This window comes from Stegastes partitus, unplaced genomic scaffold (assembly GCF_000690725.1).
Source record: "Stegastes partitus isolate 25-593 unplaced genomic scaffold, Stegastes_partitus-1.0.2 Scaffold63, whole genome shotgun sequence".
Taxonomy (NCBI): Eukaryota; Metazoa; Chordata; class Actinopteri; family Pomacentridae; genus Stegastes; species Stegastes partitus.
The window spans coordinates 295,758-320,299 of NW_007577794.1; the positions used below are offsets into that span (position 1 = coordinate 295,758).

Consider the following 24,542-nt stretch of genomic DNA (forward strand, 5'->3'; position numbering starts at 1 on the left):
ACCGTGTGTGTGTGTGTGTGTGTGTGTGTCTGTGTGCGTATGTGTGAGAGAGTTCACAAAGTAGCTGATGAATTTCAACTTATGGCAAACATTTAGCATTAAAACATCAGCCTCTTCAGAAGTTCAGTTATTATCTCCCAAGTAAGCAAGCATCTCGGTTTTTCTGGTTTAGTTTTTTTACCCGTTACACAATCTACAAAGCAGGCCACGCTTCAATACCGGATTTCTTCCAAATGTACGTCAAAACGGCATGATTTCAGATTGATGAAAAGGAATGAATGGCTTTAAGATGGAGGGGTGGAAGGATAGAGCAAGGGATTGATGGATGATGGGGAGATTAAAGAGGGAGGAGACTGACTGGTGTTATCTGTTGGCTATGTTGCACAAAGTGTTGGATCATACAGCTCAGTGTCTCTATCCTTTCATCTTTAGCTCACTTCCTTTCTTAGATTGTGTGTCTTTGTCTGGTCTTTTCCTGCGTTTGCTCTTGCACTTTTTTCCTGCAGTTTTCAGTTTCCTAATCATTCATTCCTCAAATCCTCGTATCCCCTTCCTTTGACTCAACTTTCCCTTTCCTTTCCTGTCATTTCCTATCACCGTCTCTCTGGCGTCTTTCTCTCTTTCTCCATTTTATCAGTCAGATTTTTTTTTGTCCTTTCACTCCCTCTGTCCTTCTGTCTGTCTGTCTGTCTCCCTGCCATCTGCAGCGCCTGGTGTGAGCGTTTGGCATTAGAAGAGACAGGCGTCAGTCTGTGTGTCAGAAATCTCACAGCTCAAATCACATGACACAATGAGACATGGCAGATCACTGCTGCTGTCCAGAAACTGACAGTGTTGAATGAGAGACACTGAAAGTGAGCAGAGGCACAGGAGAGAGATATCTGGGTCTTCACTGTGCAGCATATGCATGCATACTGGCTTGTTCATGCATATGTTGATGCCTCTGTGTGTGCATTCCTGTGTATATTAACATTGGCTGCATGTAGCAGTACTCAACTGTTTCCATATAGCCTATGCGTGTGTGCATGCTTTGCAGCTGTGTGGTCCTGTGTTGCGTGCACATGTGAGCGGGTTTGTGCATGTGTTTGTGTGCTTTCCAAAACTGGACAGATTCATCAGCAGCGGCAGCAGCAGCAGTCTTAATCCCCTCCACTCCTGAACAAGCCATCTGATTAAAAAAAGACAAGGGGGGTGGGGTGGAAGAACACTGGAACCCAGAGCTCTTAGCATCCCTGCAGCCAAGGCAGCAAACAACTAAACCCACACTGGATTTTCCACTTGGTCTGGTCCAAAACAATTGCTTTTGGATAACCTAGATCTATCTGTGCACAAATTAAGTCCTCTGCACTGATTTACATTACTACAGTAGATGTGGGAACTCAGTACTACAGTATGAAAGGGCATAAAATTTAGGAAGCTTGCGTACATACAGACAAGAAAGGGAAGTATTTTCTTTGAATGCTACATATGAGTTTAATTTCCCAATGTAGTTACCAGGTCATTCCCAGATTTATTCTTCATTTTAGATTTTCAAAAACAGATTTATTAATAGACTCTACTCTCAACAGAGTACTCATATTCATATTTGTCCAATTAGGTCCAATTTACTGCAAAACGAATATGGGTAAAGGTAGATCACTGATAAGAAGAGCATCTGTTTTGGTGTGTGTGTGTGTGAGAATGTGTGTGTGTGTCTCTGTGTGTTGTGTGTGGCCACTAATCACTCCAGCTGATTCGGTGTCACTGGAAAAGCCTGCATTATTTAGTATCTCACTTCACAGCATGTCGCGTTAATTAAAGAGCTAAGATAAGTCGGGGGGGGGGGGGGGGGGGGGGGGGGGGGGGGGGGGGGGGGGACACGTGGTAGTGATATAGGGCAGATGAAAAGAGAGAGAGCGAGACGAGAAAAACGTGTGTGGAAAGAGAAAAAATGGAAGCGGAGTGGCGAACAGACTGGAAAGAAGACAAAACGAAGATAGCCTGAGCCACATATACACACTGAAACACACACACACACACGCTCACAAAGCACAGCCAGGTAGTCACCAGATTGTAATCTGGGTGGCTGTTGTTGCTAGTATTACCAAGGACCTAACAGAAAGCTTCCCTCTGTGCCTGAGCTTCTGCTGCTGCTGTGCATCACAGTCGGCCCTAAGCCATTCACTTACATTAGTCCCTATCACTCAATTATACACTGCCACTCTGCCTGGGCCTCCAGCTATCTGTTACACTTATCTCAGGGATAGCTTCTGACAGAACAGAGACCAACTCAAAGAGTGACAGGCCGCCTTATGTTTTTTTTGCAGGACAAACATAAGGACAAGTGGGGATGTGAAAGTGATTTGGGTCAGAAAATCTATCAGCACGCTTTTATTCATGATAAAAAACTGAAAATGACTTTTAAAAAGCTGTTCATCAGGAAAAAAATGCAGTTATATTAACTAGCTGCTTTATAGGATTAACAGCTTTATTTTGTCCTATTTATAGGGCCTTTTGCAGTTATATTTCAATGGCATAACTTTTAGATGTTACAGAGTTGTTATGAAAAGATGGGGCTGGAAAGTTGGGAGATGAGGAAGCAAAAGTGAAAAAAAGCAAATTAAGAGAGAGAATCTGATCCAAAAATGGAAAGAAAAGAAAAAGAAAGTGTGGGCGGATGATGAGAGAGAGGAGGGTAGACTACAAAGCGAAGGCGTAGTACAGCTGGAAGGGATGCTGAAAAAGATAGAGACAAAGACAAAAGACAGATCCTAAAAAGCATAGCTTAAGGCAAACCGTGTGCCATGAAAAAGAACACTGAGAATCCTAATTTGATTTGATATTCCAAAAGCTGAGCTACCAAATGCAATTAGACATACTAATTAACTTATTCTATTTGCCCTGTTGAAACAGTGGCAGACTGACAGAAATGTCAATGGAGAGATGATTTTTATTTGTTGCATCATAGCGCGACATGCTAAACAAGATAAGCTAAGTGAGAAACACAAGGCTTGTGTCCTCCTCCTTCTCCATTAAGGATAGTGGTGAGTCAAGTTTTCGTGCTAAGTCTTCTTAAAGCATCCACACCGGTCATGTCCAGATTTTGATGGTCTTTTGATGGTTTAATTCAGACGAATGCTGGTGTATTCGAACATCTGGTTCATTGCCTTTAGACTGGAGTGGAAGCTGTTAGTTGAACTCTGATGCAGTGCATTTTTCAAGGAAGTGATCTTAAAAACAAAATGTATAAGCTGCGTACGAGATCACTTGGTAACCACGGTAACACCTGGTAAAATATAGTCCCTTAAATCTATTCATAAAGCAGTACCGAGTGTTTCACAAATCTCGCTGACAAGAACCCTGAAGGACTCAAGTTCTGTGAGACTGTGACACATCTTTTCAGTATGTAAGAACTCCTTAAACAGATACCTGAGTTCCATCAAAGAAGTTGAAGATGCTACCGTTTCATTCATAAAAAAATCTACAAACATTCACATAACCTCATAGCAGAAGGATAACAAGGAGTACCGAAGTAATATTTGCAAAATTCCCACAAAACCTAAGAGTCTCTCTCACTGCACAACAAAGAAAACATAGCTGGAACTGGCTTGAAGGGAGAGTGTTTGTTTGATGTATATGACTAGTGAGCATGTGTGTGCACATAAACTCATGCACATGCTGATTACCAGTTATCTGTCATCTCCCTCACTGCTCACAAACAGGCTCAAACAGACTCCAGAAGTAACCCCTCAGCATGTTTTCAAGAGAAATGTTGATCTTTGAAGGCGCACAACTCAGTGTCAGTGTCTGCGGGGATGACATTGTGCTGTGACAGAGATTTTAATTGCCTCAGCGCAGGGTGACTCACCTACCTTTTAGCACTTAAGAGCAACCACTGTATTCATGCACATATACACTAAGTACATGTGTGTGTTTCTCTGTGTGCTTTTGTTAGAGTAAGAGAGACGCGAGGCAGGGGACTGGGAGAAAGAGCCTCTTTGACCTCTGCAAAACTGAGTCAGATGCTGGTATCGCGTGGGTGGAGAGATGCACATACAGTATAAGACATCAAATGTATTTCCTACAGATTCATATGCATATCTTTTCATATGGCACAATTTTGGATTTGACAAAGTAAAGGCCACCTGGTGGAAGTTTTCCATATGTCACCTTTGGAGTTGTTTTTCCAATTGATTCCGCATGATCTGTGTGTGACAAGCAAAGTATTGCTTAAGTCTTAATTGAGCTGGACTATCACTTCTGCAAAAGCAGAAGCACAGATGTCTATGTGAACAAACAGATAGATGGTGTCATAGGTAAATTAAGGTTGCAGAGGCACACAATAACACAAACATCCCTAAAAGACCCCTGTGCACATTCCCCTACGCACAAACAACAGAAGCATGTTTAGCCTTTAAGATAAGATCAGGCAGCAAGGATTTTACAGGGATTAAGTAATTATCATAGTCATTGTTTAATGTTAATATTTCACAATGTCAACACGACAACTGTCTTGAAGGATGAAGTGAATTGCTGCACTTCCTACAGCCATACTTTTAACTGCATTAAATTCAAATCAGAGCTATAGACTTCAGGCTTGACACTTTGACGAGTTTTTCTATGCAATTAACAAAAATGAGAACTTTTGACTTCTACTTTTCTGCTGTATGAATTGACTAAGCTAAGAAAAATATATTCAATAATTATCACTTGGCATAAAAATAAAAAAAATGAATATATAAAAATGAATTAAAAACAGTTAGCCGTTTGATAGAGTGCATCAATTTCTGAGTGGACAGCTTTGTTCCTGTCTAAGTTGTATGCTGTTTTCCTACCAACAAGTCCTTGGTCACCAAAGACTTCAAAGCACCTCTGAATGAGAAAAAGAGAGCCTTTAGGTGATAGGGAGGTAATTTAAAGTGTCCAGAAAAGCTGCAAGTGAAAATTAGAGAGAAAAAGACAACGCATAGTAAGAAGCTGAGGCGGAGACTGGAGCAGAATGTCAAAATGAGGTCAAGGCAGAACTGTCAAAATCTGCAGTTACTTGAATGGCCACTTGGGGCTGGCTTAAAAGGAAGTCCGTTCTCATTAAAGCCCCATGCTAAAATGCAGAACTTTACAGTAGAAGTAAACACGTTTATAGCCTGTATAAAAATGGATTTTGGCTCAATAGATAATTTCCTCATTCCTGACAACTGTATGAGGGGTGAAATTGTATATAACTTACCCAGTTAAATTGTATTACGGCTTGAAGTTATGCGTATGCCTCACTTCTTTGACAATTTTTTAAAATGAAACAAGAATTAGGCACTGACTGCCAAGATGGTGACAGCTGGAGCCAACACAGTCAAAACTGCTATTCAGTCAGTCTGTCCATCTTTACAGTCAGAGACCCAGCAACAAAGACACCTCCAATACACTTATAAATTGGCAGGATGCTAAGTAAACTCCTCCCAACAAACGCTTTCGGGCTTGATGGCATAAGCCCAAAGGTGCTCAAGGCATTCGACCTCTGAGCTGTGTGTCAAACTTCAGCACTTCTTTAACCGTGGCTGTCTGGAGACTGTCCCCTTATTGTGGAAGACATCCTACCGGGTTCCTGTACTAAAAAAGGCCTGTCCCAGGGATGCAAGCAACTTCAGAACTGTAGCGATAATTTCATTCATCATAGAGGGCATTTAAAGACAGCACATGGATTTCCTCCATCGCCTGGTAAAGCCTTCACTGGACTCCCTCCAGTTTACTGACCAACTGCATCACTTTCATTCTGTAGAAGGATAGGTGGATAGGCCAGGAGGTGCCACCAGAATGATGTTCTTTAATTTCTCCAGAGCCTTTGACACCATTCAGTATGCCCTCCCGGCAAGTGGATGACTGCCATACCTCTCTGGTGTTTGGAATATGTATTTGCCAGTCGTCCTCTGCATGTACTCTTAAAAACTGGGTATCAGACACAGTGGTGAACAGTACTGGAGCACAATAGTGAACTGTCCTGTCCCTCAGGGTGGAACAGGAAGACCTGCCGCCTACAGAAATTCCCAGATACTCTGCAGTTGTTGGATACAGCAGAGGGAGGATGTGCTAGAGTACCAGAGTATAGTGAACAGTTTTGTGTTTGAGTTGAAACAGCTGTAGGTCATTATCATCAAAACAAAGAAGCTGATGGTGAACTTCAGGAGATCCAGGACTCCTACTTCTCCTCTTACTATTAGTGGGAGAGATAGTTGGGATGGTACATTGTACGTAAGTACAAATATCTGAGAGTTCACTTGGACAGGAAAGACCAAAAGTTCTGCTGCACTCTCCACCAAGGGTCAGAGTCTGCTTTTCTACTGCCAAGGCTCTGGGCTTTAATATATGTGGCTTCAAGCTGGAAGTGTTTTATGAGTCTATGATGGCCAATGCCATTTTCTACGATGTGGTCTGCAAAAGTCTGAGAGCGGAAGACGCCAAAATACTCTACTAAAAGATTTATTCAGAAGGCTGGCTCAGTCCTGGGGGCGGATCTGGACAATCTACATGCAGTAGCAACGGAAAGGATCTTGTCAAAACTTCTCTGCATGATGAACAACACTTCCCATCCTGGACAAAGTGTTCTGGCTAGAGAAGCATATTAAGGGTAATAATAACAAATGCTCCAGTGAACCTCACAGGAAGTGCATAAATTCATTTTTAACTTAATTTAGTTTTGTTTTTTTTTACATTTTTATTTATGAAAACAGGTACAAAATTTCCCTGCAGGGATTATTGAGTTACTTCTCACACTCTCATTCTTTCATTCTCAAGACCTGTTATGTGACTTGTCCTAAAAGATTGGAAAATGTCTGTACTTAAAGCCACAACACTTCCTGAATTGGCAGGAAACATTGTGGTACTACTTAAAAACATAATGAATGAATGGGAAGTAGTTTTATACATAGTATAATACAGGACAATGGGTTGCTACATAGTTGGCTCACTTATATAGCTATGAGAACAAATGATCAAATGCTAGTTTTCACTGGGAGATGAAGCCCCAAAAACTCTGAGAAGTCATTTGAGCTGGCTTTCAGGACACTGACAGAAACAAGAAATCAATAAGACAAACTGAGAGGAGAGGAACAGACAATGTGATTGATTGAGATGAGGATTTAGGCTGTCTGGCTGTACTCAACTTATCGCTTCCCTTGGTTCCCCAACACTCTGTCCTCCTCCCATCTGTCTCACCATCCCTCCTTTCCTTCCTTACTGCCGTCTTTATACCTTCCTTCAATCTCATTCCCTCTCTTTCTTCTCGTTTCTTTTTCTCTTTCCAATCCCAACTCCATCTCTCACTCTCTGTCTTTGCTGTCCTTTCCCTAAAGGCCCAAACAAACTATTATTTTCCCTTTGTGCTTTCATTCTTTTGCCTGTGTGATTTGGTCTCACAAATATCTTATTTCTGTCTATAAAAAGCGGGACTGGAATGTCAATCAAGTATCCTATTTGGATGGTATCACATTCCCTTGTGTAAAAAAAAAGAATTTTACAAATTCAATCCACTGTGGCCAGGGACTGAGTCCAGCTTCCATTTCCGTTTGGAAAACGTTTTTTTTCAGTTTCAAAATTCCATTTGCAGACATTGCTCTTCTTCTTATTCTCTGTTGTGTTTTCTTGATGTTTGAATAAAAGCTTTTTCAATGCTTTTCAGCTGTTCCTTGTATGAAAGCGCCCTGGTCTTAAGACATGAAAGATGAAAATCCACATTGTTACGACACTGTTGAATAATGGGCAGACCTTGACAACAGTGAAACTTGTAAGACTGTGTGGATGGATAATGCTCAATAGGCATTAATATATCATGGCAAACAGTGTTATTGTTGATGTAACAGTTGAGGACAACTCAAAGACAACGTGTTTGCATCAATTTATTTCAGCAGCTGTAAATCTGATAAATACTGTTTCCTTTTTGTGGCTGCAGCACACAAAAGCACAACAATACATCCTACCAGCCTCACAAACTTCCAATAGACTGTTGCCTTCAGGCAGGCGATTTGGTCGCATAAATAGACATTAGAGTGCAGAGCCACACTGCCTTCTTGGCCTTCTTGTTAGACATACAAAAAGGATAAATCCTGACCAATTTCTACTTGTCACCTGTGACCATTCGTGTCACGTCTTTCTGACAGACCAGAATGATGTGGGCCGCATTAACGTCTCTATTAGTGGGCAAGATTTTGTCAGCGTTTAGCCAGTGGGTGGTTCCAGTTTTTCCGTTCTGATTATACAGTTTCCCAAATAACAGAGCAGTAGTGCGGGCTGAAAAAAAAGGGAAAACTGTGCACTAAGCAGACTGCTGAATGTGGCCAATCGAAGGGTTAAGCCAGCTGTGACTAACAGGCCCACGCTGGGCCTCTATTGGACCATCTCTGGCAGCCATCCATGATATTGAGAAAGCAAGAGGGAGAGAGAGGTAGACAGAGATGAGTGGAGTGAAGTTGAGTGGATTAGCAAGAGGTGGGGGATGACAACATGTAATTACCTATTTACCCGGCCTTTAGTGGAAACCTCATCGAAGGCTAATTGAGCGGTGCATTAGTGAGAGGGTCGTAAAGATAGCAGCAGGACTGCAGAGGGAGGGATGGAGGGAGGAGTGAGATGAGAGATGAGCACCAGCTGAGGGGCAAGAAGGTTAAAGAGAGGGATCTGAATGGTACAGTGAGGAAAAGAGGGCAAGCGGAAGGAAGCAACTGCAAGGAGAGAGAGAGAGAAAGTGAAGTAATGCAGTTACTTCAGTGTGGTGATTTAACATCTGTTGCTGTGTAACTGATGTAAGCAACTTCACGTCTTAAGCGGCAGCACCTCAATGGAAACATAGTCAAATATGTTTTACAAGTAATGATCCTGTTTTCATCTATTTAAAAAAAAAAAAAAAAAAAAAAAAAAAAAAAAAAGCAACAGCTGTTAATTTTTTTAAATTTTTTTTTATAAATTAAACTCAAAAACAGAGCTGCAACAATCAGTCAACTAATAGATTAGACAGTTGAAAGAGCTGGAAACTGGCATCTGGCGTCTTAACTGTGCAACTTTACTATCTATTAAAAAAAAAAGTAAAGTGAATATCCTTGGATTACTGAGGTGGTCAGTTAAAAAAAAAAAAGAAGCAATTTTTGAATGCGACTTTGGGTTGAATGAAGTACATATTTTACTACTTTCTGACTTTTTATGCACCAAAAGATTAAATAATAATGAAAGTAATAGTGTGGTAAAATGTTCCTTTTACAGTGCTTAATTATTAATGTGTAAATGTTTAATTTTTATTTTAATGTGCTAAGTTATCAGGGTGATTCAACTTCACAACACAGACTGTCTGTCTATCTTGACTATTTAAACCAGAGAAATGCAGCTGCAGTGTAAAAAGTTTGACTAAGTATGACTAAGAAAGTCATTTAGTGAATATAAATTTTATAAATATTCTCTCTGCGATGTACCGCAACAACTAAACAGCCTCATAAAATGGAACATTTGAGTAACATATCAGTACTTAAAAATGATCCTTATGTACAGTACTGAAGTAAATGCACATATTGTTTGTCTGCTTATTGTGGTCATGATCCCTTCTTCCTCTAGCAGTGTACAATGCACAGTAGAGAGACCTTAGTGCTGGGGGTAAAGTGGCACATCGGAGGCAGTCATCTCTGTAATGTGTTTTAGTGCATGGATGGATGGAGGGAAGGATAGATCTATGGATGGATGAGTCTGCAGTATGGTTACGGTGTGACTGCTGTGACTCTGTGACATGCTACACATACTACTGCAGGGCTAGTAGTGCTGGACACACATCAGGAAAAACATGTGTGCTGACGCAGCCACAAACATATACACACACTTCTACCGATTTAGCTGGTTGGGTGACCTCCACAAGCAGGTGGAATACAGCAGTAATAATTTACAGCCCTTGAGCAGCTCTCACGTCAAATAAAATATGGATTTCCTCTAGGCAAGAAGCGGGCTAACCCTTCAATAACTGGACCTTTTGTCCGTGAGGTGCTCCAGTTATAAGCCATCTCCCAATCTTCTTCTATTATATAGCATCTAAAAATGGATGTTCAATAGGTTGTGATTCTTTAGTGCAGTTTACTTTACGTTCCACGCTTTATCCTTAAGAGCGCGCCGAAGCCTTTTACCTGTGTTCTAAGCCACAACAAATATGATTCCATTCACAGAAGCAGCCTCTCACATGTTCAATGCTGCACAATGACCGAGTTGACATAAAGTTTCCCTCTGACTCAGAGGATGAGGAGGAGGCAGCAGAGGAACCACGCAGCAGTTCATGAACCCCGCTTCATGCATTCACTGAATTCCATGGTGCGCCACAAGTCAAGAGATGGCCTTCCTATTGTGAGAGAAAAACATTCTCTTCTTCAAGCAGCACCAGAGTAGCTGCCGACAAAAAAAGGAGAGCTCGATGTGAAAGTAAAAAAAAGTTGCATTTACTCCATGCTTCCCTCAAGGTTATTTTATGTGGAGTGGACAAATTAAAACAGATCCTCATCTTTTCTGTTCATCTATTCAGATACAAGAGCAGAGAATAACCCTGAGGAACAAAAAAATCTGGTAATATGAAAAAGTAAAGAAAAAAAAAGAAAACATTTCTAACACCACAGAAATAGAGAGAAAAAGGAATTTGTCAAGTCGACTACTTGATAAAGAATAACCACCTTGAAGGTCAAAGGGGAGGCAATGGACAACTGAGTCCAAAAATACATTTCTTGATCAATCTTCTCCAATGTCATGTTACAATGGCTGAACGAGAAGGATGGGGTTACAAAACCTTTTTCCTCAGATTGATTTTGGCCAGCACAGTAGTGGGAGTACATGACTATGACTCAAAATAACATGCAGGGAAATGCAAAGATGTGAACACTTCAATTTTTAAACGACTATGATGTTTCTTGTTGTGCATGGCAGGATCCTTGCCAGCTCTATAATCAGCCATGGTTATTATAATTACGAAGGCAACATGTGACTGAAACTTGATTATATCTTGCATATGGTGTTGCAAGTATAAAGAAGGGGAGAACTGAGCTAAAGGAGTGCAGCTAAATGCAGTTTCCACAGACAAAAACACTTAACTAGATGGCTATATAAGTGGAGAAATATGTAAATGAGCCTCGTCTTGAGCTGTGACACACACAATGTCACATTACATGTCACATGTGGCAGTTCCTTTGGTTTTCTGCAGGAATCGTCAAAGATACTGTGTAATTTTCCATAACACAAGCTGCTGAGAGTATAGTGTACACAAAGCCTCATATTTTCCATTGGTGGTTGCTTTATATGGATATGAGGTTGCATAGTTTGGAAGGACGGAGGTCTGACACATGGTGAGAAGGGAGAAGGAAAACAGACAGAAGCAAAGAGAAGATCTCAAGTTAGAAAGAGAGACAGGAGCAAGAGCCCATATTCCCTTTGGCTCAATAATTAAGACTGGGGACAATAAATATGTAATGGGGGCTTTTTCCACCAAGCGCTGCTGCCTCTTCTTCTTGGAGATGGGACCACGGGGAGACAGACCCAGGAAGAGCGACTAAGTACACTGGCCATTAAAAATGGATGCAAGGAACACCGGCCCTGACTAGCCCTGTCGACCAACCACCCAGAATGTTGTGATGGGAGTTGCCGTGGTTACAGGGCTCCCAAATGGTCCTTGGTTGTCAGGGTGAATCAAATCAGACATCCGAGCGCCAGCGCCTCCGCCCTTCCTAGGCTTGCTGCCGCTGGGGGCACCACAACTCAATGATGTCATTGAGGAAGGAAGTTTGGACCTGCAGTGTGTGTGCGGTTTGAAGATGTATGTGTGTGTGCGTGTGGGAATAGAAGAGAGATGGGGGAGAGTGAACGAGACACGCAACAGACAGACACGATTTCCCAAATAGCCTTTAAAAAAAAAAAAAAAAGTTCTATCAGTGCTCCATCTGTCTCAACTGGATCCAACACTTTATATAACAGCAGGGTTGCTTATATGGGTTCCTTCAGTAAGACGGCTACTGTACTGTTACACAGATTAGGATCTTATTGCCCCGTGACTTCAAAAATATGACATGTGTCCCAGATCTATCACTGATGCATGTTAATCCAAACTCGTTAAGACCACTCAGAGAAAGAGTAAGTGGTGGAAGGACAACTTTCAGAGTGAGAGAGAGAGAGGTGGAAGACACAGAGCTTTTACTTGAAGGAAGATTTTTGCTTACTTGTTTTCTGGTGGAGAGGTAGATGAAGGATTGATACCACTCTTATATCTGACTATTAAATACAAAGCTACAGCCAGTGAGCGTAACTTAGCAATAAGACTGGCCAGCATCCGGAAAATCTTGTTTCTTCAATCTTTAGAAAGAAGTGTAAAAACGCGCATAGTACCGGGAGCAATGTCTTGAAGTGTTCAGTGGTATCAGTGAAGAAACAGTCTTATAATACGGGGAATTTTTCTCACACTACAGTTTTACACCTTGGTTTTGGGACAGACCTAACAAGTGTAGTATTAAGTGTGAATTCGTAAGCTTGAGAAGCGCTTGTAGTTGGATTTTGTTTTCTGTGGCTAGAATCAGGTGAACTGTTTACCCCTGTTTAAGTCTTGGTAACAAAGTAGCTTATTATTGAGGTCATAGTAGGTGGCAATAAAGGGCCCAATGACTGTAATAATTAACATTTAGAAGACATGCTGACATTTTCTTTGACTGAATCTGAATCTGTCGTAATTTATCTATAGTTATTAGATACATCAGTGCAATGTACAATTATTTATCAAATGTAATGAAGCATAAATTAGCATAAAGAAGAAATTAAAGTACAAATACCTTCAAACTGTCCATAAGAAAAGCACTGTTGTAAATGTAATTAGGAACTACTGCACCGCACGTAAATGAGGGTATGAAAAAATATGAGGTAAGGGAACTCACACAACATCCAGTACAGTGTATGTTGTGTGATACTACGCATGCATACAGTAAGGGCAGTATGTGCATGTTTTTTTCCCTCAGTGTGTGAGCTATAGGCCTCTGAGGAGCCTCGTATAGGTGTGTATATGGTATAATGGCTAGTGACAGCAATGCAGAGCTTGTCTTCCAGTAGCACCGACTGGGAGCCATGGAGAGAATACTGAGAAGGAAATTGGTACCAAGGGGAGATTTCTCTTTCGCACACAGAGATATGTGACATGCCTGCGTGCAGTACAGCCATGGTCTCTGCTGATGGTAACAAGAACATGAAAACTCCTTCTATAATGACGAGAACTGACAGCAACAGAAAATGTTGCATGGTACCCCGCAGCTTCATGTTTGTTAAATGGAACACCCCCTGACACATGCTACAGAAAGATGGATGTGAAGAAGCTGCTGTCTATCAAGGCGTGTCCTTGTTTCTGTGTGCCACTGATGCTCCTAATGATGTCATCAATCATGACACATCACCATTGGAGTGGATTTAGGAGTCAGGGGTCAGGGAGAAAGCCCACATGCCGAATGAAGACCAGCAGTAAAACGTTGCACATGCACTGTAAATACTCTCCACTGTATAAACTATTCCCACAGAAGGTCAAACAACAGCTTTGTAGCTTTGATTGCTGGAGCTGTGCATCACTTGTGGAATTTATTTCAGGGATTGCTTAAGAAGAAAAAAGGCCCCACTGGCTATGTACTGAAGTTGCTTTATATAATGGTGAAGTGCTGAATGTGAGGATTTAATAATCTGACACTGGGTGCACTTTTAATGCCAGTGTTTGAGTTTCAGGGTTAGAGATGAGGATACGCTTCATAACATACACCAGCTGCATCCAAACATTTTAGAATGCTGCACCTCAAGTCAAGAGAGTCAGCTGTTTGATGTGCTGCTCAGGGTCATATAGGCTGAAAGATTTCTGCACAAGGCAGTAGAAATCTATCTAAAGCCACAGAAATAGAGGAGACAGAAATATCCTTCAGTGTAAACAATTCAAAGTCTCTTAGAGCACAAACATCGTATCGATGCAATCTATTACATGCATGAGATTAGTAGGCTTTCAAAGAGTGGCAGATATATACAGTTCTGTAGATGGCATAAATGAACGATTTAGCCTGAGCAACGCAAGCCTATTGCATCCATTACATCAGTTCCTCTTCACAGGATTAGCTATACATGTGGCAGCGGTTCACCACAGTTTCATCAAAACATTTCTCTGTTCCAGTTGGTAAATATTTTGTGTCACAGGCAGTGGGACAAAAAAAAAAAGGTATTCGAACGATGAAGGACTGACGGAAAACACACCTTTTCTATTCAGGTACGAGCTCACACACTCATAACTTGGATACAGTCTTTTGATTTTAGTTTTAGGAATCAATTTTTAGCTACATTGCCCATTTTCGCAATCAAATGTGGGTATGAACCATGCACATCAAATGTGTTCAGTATCAAACTGATATCAATCAAAATGTCAACAACAAAAACTGAACAAAATAAACTTAATTAACCAAGCAAACAACAATGTATCAATGCAACATTTCTGGGGAGTGTTTTCATTTGTCTTCCAGGTACTCAAATGCACAAAATGTAGAAAATGTGGTATCACACTGACTGTGTAATCAAGTTTCATCACAGAATGTTTAGTTTCCATTATAAAATCAATGTAGTCCTTGACAATCAAAGAGGAAAAGCTTTCCTGCAGACTCACCAGCATTTTGCACCGTTTCCTGACTAATTCACTTGAGGAAATTCGCTATACCATACATACTGCTTTCGTCACTGCGAGTAGTTGGAGGAGAAATTGTGAGTGCAGACAAAGAGCATTCAAAGTGTACAAAGGTGATTCCTTCAAAGGCTTTTCTTAAAAAGAAATGCTGTTTTCACTTTGTACACTTCACTTTGTACAGTGCTCCTTCATAAACATCCAACTCATCTCTTCTCCTTCTTTTCACCTCCTTGAAAATGTGCACCACATTGAAAAATGCTTCTTATATAACACAACACAAAGTTGCGTTGTGTAAACACTAATATATATATATATATATATATATGAAAAAACAAGACTCATATAATCATAAAGGGGCATAATGATCTAATCTGTCACTTCCTCAAAGTCTGATAGGCCAATACATCAGCACATGAAAAGTAATTCATCATGGAGCAGCGGCAGGTTATGGCAGTGTGCTGATGGATAGGAGCTGTGGATAGAGAGGATGGCTGAGTTGCCCTTGTCGAAGTTATGAAAAGGAGAGGAATGGGTGGAGGGGAGAGGATGCAACGAGACCTAAATGTGTTCTGAACAGACTCGTTTGTCACGCTTTGTCATCGAGGGACATCAAGGCTGTGTGTGTATACAGTAGTAAGTGTGTACGTGGGGGGAGTCAGTGTGTGCTTGGCTGTATATTTGACAGTGTGTTATGAGCGTGCATGTGCACTTAATTACCACTACGACTGCTCGCTGGGGAATAAGATTTGCCTATAAGAAATTTAAAAAACAACAACACACAATGTATAAAGCGAGTCTGTGTGTGCGTGCATGTATGTGCACAAGCTCCCATTCAGGCGGATGCATTCGTTGTGGAATCCAAAGCATTTGACCCCAATCTGTGTCTGTGCATTATTTATAGTCCAATGCCAGCTTCCCTTTGTTTGTTTTTTCAAAGCTTGTCTGAGGAGTCGAAGTGTGGGGAAAAAAATGAGAGTAAAAAGGAGGTAAGAAATGACAGCGAAATATGGACTATTCCAGAAAATATCACTTTTCTGTGGAATCTGTTTTTTGTCTGCCTCTCTTTCTCTCTCTCTCTCTCTCTCTCTCTATGGGTAAATACAACAAATCACATCAAAAGCATGACAGCTAATTGATCGCTCTGGACCTTCCTATAGTTTTCCCAAAGGGGTTTAAGCAGTTTGGAACATATAGTTAGTACAGACAGGCAGACAGGATGGGATTTAGGAGAGCTGTCCTCACACACTGCACCACTGTACACTCCAGTAAATGCATTTTACAATCCTTTTTCCCTTTATATCTGACACATGCACACACCCGCACATTCACTCACACACACACACACACACACACACACACACACACACACACACACACACACACACACACACCACAGTCCCCTTCCCCGGGCCTAGCCAGCAGGGCAACAGTGTGTATCCTCAGAGACCTGCTGGGCCAAATCAATGGCAGCCAGCAGCCTTCCACAATGAGCGCCACCATTTTACTGGCTGCCACCCAGCGCAGCAGAGAAGCAGCTAAATTGTCTATGAAGAGAGCAGAACGGCATGGCAAGGCTGCTTACAATGAGCACGCGTCACAACAGGAAAAAAAAAAAGAAAGAAATATCACAGTGTTGCAGTATTTGTGTGTGAGTGTGTGTGTGTGTGTGTGTGTGTGTGTGTGCCGGGCAGCCAATTTGTCGAGCAAGCTTAATGTATGCTGCTTGCATGGCTGTGGTTGTGTGTGCACAGGCTGGAAAGTCCATTTGGGGTAAGCAAGCTTATCATAAAACTGCCTCACTTGTGTGTGCATGCGTGTGCGAGATTATGCGGTGCGTTTTGCCTGTGTGAGTTGATGATAATACGAAGGTTGACTGTTTGTTGAATTCCAATCAGAGAGATGTAGCTTAGCAATTGTCATTCGGATGATTGTTCTCTTTCATGTGGTCTAGCCGAATGCATACGTTAAGCTCGCCTGCAAACAATCCTCCCCTAAACACACAAACATCATTATCTGTCATCGTGTCTCTCGTTTTCACACAAACGCGCGCGCACGCACTAACTGCTGGCCTGGCCGACTGGTGTCTAATCGGTGAATCAGCATATCAGCCAAGAAATGCCAGATTATGTTATAATCCTGCGTTTTAGTGCCATTAACTCTGTACACATATATATGCGCGCATGTCATGGTTTTGATACAGCCCTATTATGTCTGCCTTCCTGTGAAAGGAGACACAACACAGATGCCGGCACACAAACACACACGCAAACACCCCCGTGCACTCGGACAAGTGCACACCCACTGGGGAGCACAGACAGTCTCGGGCTCAGGAGGTGACGGAGCTGTGGAGCAGGAAGAGGATCAATCTGTGCCGTGGCTGATTTCTAAACCTGACTGAAGTCTCTCTGTGTCTCTTAGAAAAAGACAAAATAACGCACATGCTGCTCCAACAACTGACGGGCAATTAAATTTATATAATTAAGTTATTTGATGACTAGAAGCTGCTTATTAATCTCTGTCTTCTAAAATGTCCCACATTAAAGGAAGAATTTGTTATAATATACTAATTAAACATTTAGTGTTTTGGGAGTTTGAACAGCAACACAAAAAGAACTGGAGCTGATGTAGAGGAATTTGTCTCACGCATTTGCAAGCCCAAATGATTTTCTTTATCTCTTCTGCAGAATTTCCTTTTTCATTTATGCATTATGTTTCTTGGTTTTTGCAATGCTCTTCTTAGATACAGTCTGTTCAGGATTTGCATTAATAAAATATAAAGAAGGCAAAGAAAAGAACAATGTTTTCCTCAGTATCAAGCTGAATTCCTTGGTAAACAGTTAAAAAACAACAACAACAACAACAACAAAAAAACGCCTCACAGCAGCTCCATTGAAAAAGTACTCTACACTTTATTGATGTTCAAACCGAGACAGGAGCAGAGCTTCGTCTGTAACTCTAGAAGACAACCTTGTTATTTTCAATAAACCTATTACAGGAGCTTCTTATGAAAGGCACAGGGGAGGCCGGCAGTTGGTTAGGTGTCTCTTTGCTTTGGACGGAAGATTCAGAGGATGCACGGGGAAAATGATGCCAATCTCTACACCAGGGGATGTATTAAATGACGGGCCTAATTTAATATTGAGGTACTGAGAAACCTACTAAGGCACTTCCTGTGTCTAAAGGCCGTCCAGGAATGGAGTAGTTGGGATTGCTGAGTAGGAGGTTTGAGGTGCATTAGAGAGGAAAGGAAATGGTTTCATAGCACATATTTACAAGCTGAACGATGGGCACAGTAAAATTACCCAAAGTTTGTCTGTTGGTATATTTTCATCTAATGCAATGGTATTACTTGTGATGTAAGTGTTTTAATTGCATCTACTGTGGACCCACTATGTCACATTGCCACCAAGTTCACGTCTTTCATGACTACGCGTGAACATATGTGCAGGCCTTCTGTATGCTGAACATCTACACATATATTGTGCCGATCGCATACACACACCGAAGCCAGTGCATTCCCATATCAAATAAATGAAACTCATACGCTAAATCTACCAGATACAGCAGGACATTTCAGGTCAGGTTTGTAATATTTGCAGCCTGTGGCATCCTGTCTTCTGAGTATGTCTAGTTATTTCAAATGTTTGGTGCTTGTAAAGAGATTATTCATCCACATGCACATGCACACACACATACACGCTCACGGGGATGGCAGCACGGCTCACAAAACACACACTCACTTGCCGTAAACCTTGAAACCTTTAGACCATCGAAGGTCAGTCTTTACTGTGATTGTTACACACAGAAAACCCTTCTACAATCAAGACAAAACAGTAAAGGCTGAGAGGGTCTGCACACGCACACACATACACATCACATATCACGCATCATTTAATCCCAGGTGCCGTAGGGAGTCTGAGGGAAATGGGGAGGCTGAACATAATTCCTGAACACGAACAACAAGAAATGGGATTTGTGCTGGAATTTCAGCTCCCCAGAGAGAAGAAGGAGGAAAATGAACGACAAAAGGGATGAATTATAAACAAAAGGACAAAAGAAATTGCTCAACTCATCAGTCTTATCCTGATTCAATTGGCAAAAACAAACATAAAAGACAATCAAAGCCATTAATTAAAAATCTACAGACAAACAGTGGTGGGAGATAATCCTGGACAGGCAGAAGAATTGGGGAGCTCAGAGAAACCGATGGAAATAATGTGCAGTGGGAAACAATTTTAAGTATCCGCTGCTTGTTGGGCCCTGTTGGTTAGGAGTGGAGAGGCTGTGAGAGTGGACCAAGAACTGAAGCTCTCTGCTCGTATAATGACCTGGAAAATCCCCCGCTTTAGCCTGAAGAATTCATCTGTGAGACGTTCATAAAAATGTCTGTTTTGCTATTCTGCTACAGACCGATATAAATAATGCTGATTTATACTGGGCTCATATAAAAGGCTTACATGTTTATTGTTCCTAACACCTGGTGGGGAGCTGTTTCCAAGGAAAGCATTCTTTTTGCACATGATTAAAAGTCATCAGAGGAGTTACGATGAGCAGTGTAACTATCACAACTGCATAAAGAAGAGAGTGCCACCTACAAAAAGTTCTTAAAGTGAAAATCCAATGCAAAGAGCTGCCCACACTGTTTGACTGACAAGTGATCTCTGGGAAAACACCACGGCGGTGACGATTCAGCGCCAAAGATGATACCAAAAGCAAAAGGACAAAGATGTGGATGACTGCCAATTTAAGCACATAAAGTTACATATTCAAAAAGTGGAGCAACCACTGGATGAGAGCGTTATCTTTGGATCTATATGGTGCAGAAGGAGAAAAAAAAAAAAAGGAACCCGTGACAGCGATTTCACAGATATCAACTGAGTTTTAGTGCTCGGTTGATGGGACAGTGATTAAAGGAGAGAATAATAAGATGTAATGCCAATACATGTCACACACACAGAGAAGAGAAGAAGATAAGAGAGGATGTAAGAAAAAAAAACTGAAAATGAATAAATATTGAACTAATAAATAGCTCTAGAAAATGAAGAGGGCGTTGAACCCTAAGAGAGAGAGAAAGAAGGCCACAAGAGAACGGCTACAACCAGCAGCAAATCCTTTGGCAGAAAGAAAGAGGTGATGTGGAAGTCCTGCAGACGTGCCACTAAGCCCCCACTGCAGATTAAACTGTACAGTAGTAAGGGGGGGGGGGGGGGGCAGATAGAGGGAGAGAACGAGGGAGTCAAAAAGAGCAGGAGAAAAAGAACTGCAAAAGAGGAAAATAAGGCTTTGTGGTCTGGCAACAGTTTGGTATGTAAAACCGTCATGCGTGCCATGGGGATAGAAGATGAGGGAGAAGGAACACAGCGTCGGTGGGAAAAGACACAGAGGACAATAATTGAAAAGGAGGGCAGGGGAGAAGAAGACAGAGACAATAAATGTGAAACTGAGAGTGTAGAAGAAAAGGAGGGAAACACTTAGGCCGTGACTGTGGAAGTTTGGCTCGGCTTGAGTGTGCAATTTTGTGTGTGTAAGTGTGGCTGGAAAATAGAATTGTTGTGGTTGTGCCTGGCTCCTTCAGAGTGTCTCCCTGTGACTGGAACATGGAGGGGGAGCGGCAAGGGGATCGCCCCGACCACAAACTCTGTCTCTGTCAGTCTCTCTCACTCTCTTTCACACACGCTCTGAATCTGTCTTTCCTCTATTTTGTGTCGGTTTGCCCGATTCCAAACACTCTTATATCTCGCGCCCCTTCCCTTCTGTAAAATCCGACACAAACACACACCCACGCACACACACAAAGCATACACAACCAATGTAATAAATATGGAAATCTGATGCCAGTGTGTCTCTGTTCTAGAATAATAAGCAGAACACTGCTAAAAATGTCCGCGAGCAAAAAAAAAATGTTTGCTGGCTATGTTTGCCACTACAACACTTTGAAAAAAATAAAAATAAAATAAAACAACAATTTTGTTCTGAAAAAAGGACTGACAGAGCGAGAGCAAAAGAGGAAGACCGAGAAGAAGAGAGCTGCAGAACAGAAGAGACAAACAGAGAGAACAAACCTGCATGAGTGGAACAGATGAAGCGTGGAAAGCCTTAAGTTGAATTTTTAATATCTCACCATATGCTCCTCTCCACAGGTGAAGACATCTTCGCTATTAATTACCAATTCAAAGCCTGTATGTGGGTGTAATTGCGTGATGGATAGATGAAAACAAAAGGAAGGTGAGTGAGGGATGAGTGACAAAGGCAAAAACAGCAGCGACAGGCAAAGAAAAAGCAAAACTAAGGTGTAACATGAACAAATAGTTCAAGCAGAGAGCAAACAAATAAAACAGAGAGATGACAGAAATACATACTATTGATTAGGTTGAGATGTTGAGAGGTATGGGAAAGTGAGAGCAGGGGCCAATCTAGATATCAGACAGAGAAAAAGACAGGAAGGCTGAGACATTGGGTGAACCAGAGGACAGATGATAGAGGGAGCCGAGATAGACTGGAAGCTGTCCCCCCTCCCTGACTGCCAGCTAAATCAATAGCATCGCTGCGCCTCTTCCACTACTCTCAGCTGCTCGCCCTATCACTTTTGCAGGCAGCAACACAGCTGGATGCTGGCTAACTGTAGCTGAGGCATGAGGCTCCCGCTTGCCGGATCTGACTGTTAGAGTCTGTTTTCACCATGAGGCTGTCTCTCAAAATAGCCTCTTTGAAAACCTTTACATATAGAGTTGGATTCATGAGATTTAGCCATAAGATCACAAAAAAAGAGGTGACTAAGTTGGTAGGTGTGCATACATGCTTGCTCTTGTGCCTTATCAGGCAAGAAATAAGATCAGCATTTTACTGTTTGAAAATAAGATTTTAAAATAGTAATTTGGTCTTCTTTCTTCTGCATAATTTGGGGGACTTTTTTCTTTCTTTACAGGGTTTTTTGTTGTCTGTAGGACAGGCTGGGCCAGGGAGGTTCTGTTGACCCACTCATGTCTTCATGGTTTACACTGTGCTGGCCTGGTCTGTGGGAACCAAAGGTACAGTCACTATAATTACCAACCAAAGTCATAACATCCCTGACCTCAACGTCACCTCTCCTAACCTGACCCAATGACTCGGACGTTTACGACATACATGCATTCATGCTGCCGCTCAATGCAAAATGCGCTGACAAACATGGAATACATACACGCACGCACACACACACACTAATATACACGCACATACAGTCACTCACTCACAGCTGGCTCTGCAGACACTGGCATCCATCACATCTTGTGAAACTTAATCTCTCTGAGAGGTGGAACAGCTGCAGTGGCACGCATGTACGCGTGCACATACGTGCACATGTGAACACACACACAGCACATGAGCACAGTGGAAGATCAGCTGGAGTAAACTTGTTCATCCACAGACTGGCATGTGACAAGGCACCTCTGACCTGAGAGTAGCAGGCTATGGTCATAAAACAGGTTGTATTCCACTTTCCTAATGTGCCCCAAAGTGTCTGCAGGCAGCAGTAGAGACAGCTCTTGTAGTGGCACTTTTGGCAACAGAAAACATTTACTACTCATTTTCAAAACATTGTACATCAGTAATTTCGAAGTTAATCGCTTCAATTCAACTATGAATTCAGATGTGCACATTTATCTAAGAAAAAAAAAACATATACCTTGTTTAACTATTGTATTAATGCAACAAAGAATCATTGATGTTTCACTTTGGAAACAAGACACCACATGTGGTTCCCACTGTGCAGGTTGTTCACAGCAACACTTCATGTGGATTAAGGCACTTACTGGGGCAGAGAAAGTGCATGCAGACACTGCATATGTGGGATCAGGCAAACACATGACAGTGACTCTCATCCACTTTATATACATCTCTCTCTCTCTCTCTCTCTCTCTCTCTCTCTCTCGCTCTCTCTTCCTAATTGCTGTTAAAGTACTTGCATGATTGATTTGTAAGCTAGTGAGGTCTGTAATGCTGCCATAGACAGTGTTTGAGCAAGACTGCTGACTGCTGTCAGACACACACATAAGCATACACACAGCCATCAGCATATTATAGTCATTGAGTTATGGCAGTGGCATAATAAGAAATACAACAGCAGCAGGACTGCATGCACTCATTACATCTCACAGGTGAAAGCAGATCACATAGACTGATAAACTGGACATGCTTCACGGAGATCAGCTCTGATCATTTCTGAACATTTCCAATAAAATGTGCCTGAATAGATTGGATACAGACTGGTGGAGTAAAATCCACAGACAGAAATTGACCTCTATAATCCAGTGTAGCCTGTTTGAGTCTAAAATGTTCACGCAGTTTTGCATAAATTCACAGGCAGCCCACTCAAAACAGGTTGAACTGACTGACAGCCATTAACAAGTCCCAGAGCTTTTTGTCTGCACACACCATTGAGCGTCCACCCAGTGTTGCTATATGCCACTGGCATCGGTTCTGTCATGAGAAAACCCCTCTGAGCATGTTTTGAGGGGGAGCACCAAAACCCCAGGCAGCCAGGCACCAACCCCCAGTGAAAAGCGAGCAGTTTACAGCCTCTGTAATCTCTCAGCAGCATTAAAAAAAAAACAAAACAAAAAAACCCCCAACCTCATTTCAAGAGCCGCCCTGAAGAACTGTAATAATCTGGCAGCAGATTTGACAGGGATGCAATGCCATATTCTGATTAACACTGTATTAACTGTATATTAAAGATCAATATTGGGTGACAGTCATATTCTCATGAGAGCCTTCATAGGAATAACACAATGAAATATCTTAATAAAGCACAAATTGTAACAAATGCCATTGCTGAGGATCAATATGAACTCACTACTGACTGCACATTAGATGCTTTAAGTCCTAAATGGAGGGAAATTTTACAGAAATATAGACTGATTTTCCATCAATAGCGAATTTAAAGCCAAGGCGACCACCCGAAACACCAATAAAACAACTAACAACTCATGCTGGGGAGGACACACACGGGCAGATATGAGGTGTCAGTCATGTTTGGCACACGTATCTCCTGTGTGCATTACGCACACGCATGTGATCGGATAAGAGAAGATGCGCTTTGCACGGGAATGCATGATCGGAAGAAGTTAAAGCTCCGCTGTCAAAAAAAAAAAAAAAAAAAAAAAAAAAAAAAAAAAAAAAGTGCACCAAATGACAAGAGCGCGCGCTCACCATATCAGCGTCCTGCCCGGCGCCGTCGTTGGAAAAACTCGCAGTCTGAGTAGATTCAAGCTCTCCGTTCGTCCGTCGTCTTGCCTGTGTAACATCCACCGTGGCTGCAGCCGCTTTGCCCAAATAATCCAGCACCGTGCGTCTGTTTTCAACCTCTCTCTCTCTCTCTCTCTCTCTCTCTCTCTCTCTGTCTCCCTCCCTCCCTCCCTCTCTCCACCGCACTCTCTCTCGCTCCAATAATTTTCCTACCCGGTGTGCATATGACTCGCTAAGGTAGCTTCTGAGGTCCCACGGTGTGCTGGGGAGCGCAATTTTTAAAGCTGCAGACGCCGTAAATGCTTGTGACAATTATTTTGGGGGAGTCCATTCTGTAAAGAATACACCAAAAAGGACTCCCAACTTCCTTTACCATCACTCCCTCGCCCGGTAAGAGATGAAATCGCCCCGGTACTCAGGAGACAGACAGAAAGCGGGAGAGAGAGAGGGAGGATGACTGGATCGATAAGCAGTACAGTTAAACATGTTAGTCTTAATATTTTATGAAATCAACAGAGCTTAAATTATTCCTGACATTAAATGCAGGTTCATTCAGTCTATATTGAATGAAGAGATGTGCCACCCCCTTGTCTATGTGAAAAACTATCTCACTCAACTGAATGTTGTTGTTTTTTTTGTGTCTTTTTTCCGCTCAGTT

General features: G+C 41.9%; 1 protein-coding gene across 1 annotated transcript in view; it reads right to left on the minus strand.

The window, feature by feature from the left end:
• ptprdb (protein tyrosine phosphatase receptor type Db) overlaps positions 1-24,542 on the minus strand; it is a 162,447-nt gene that overhangs the window by 71,634 nt on the left and 66,271 nt on the right. The window lies entirely within an intron of this gene.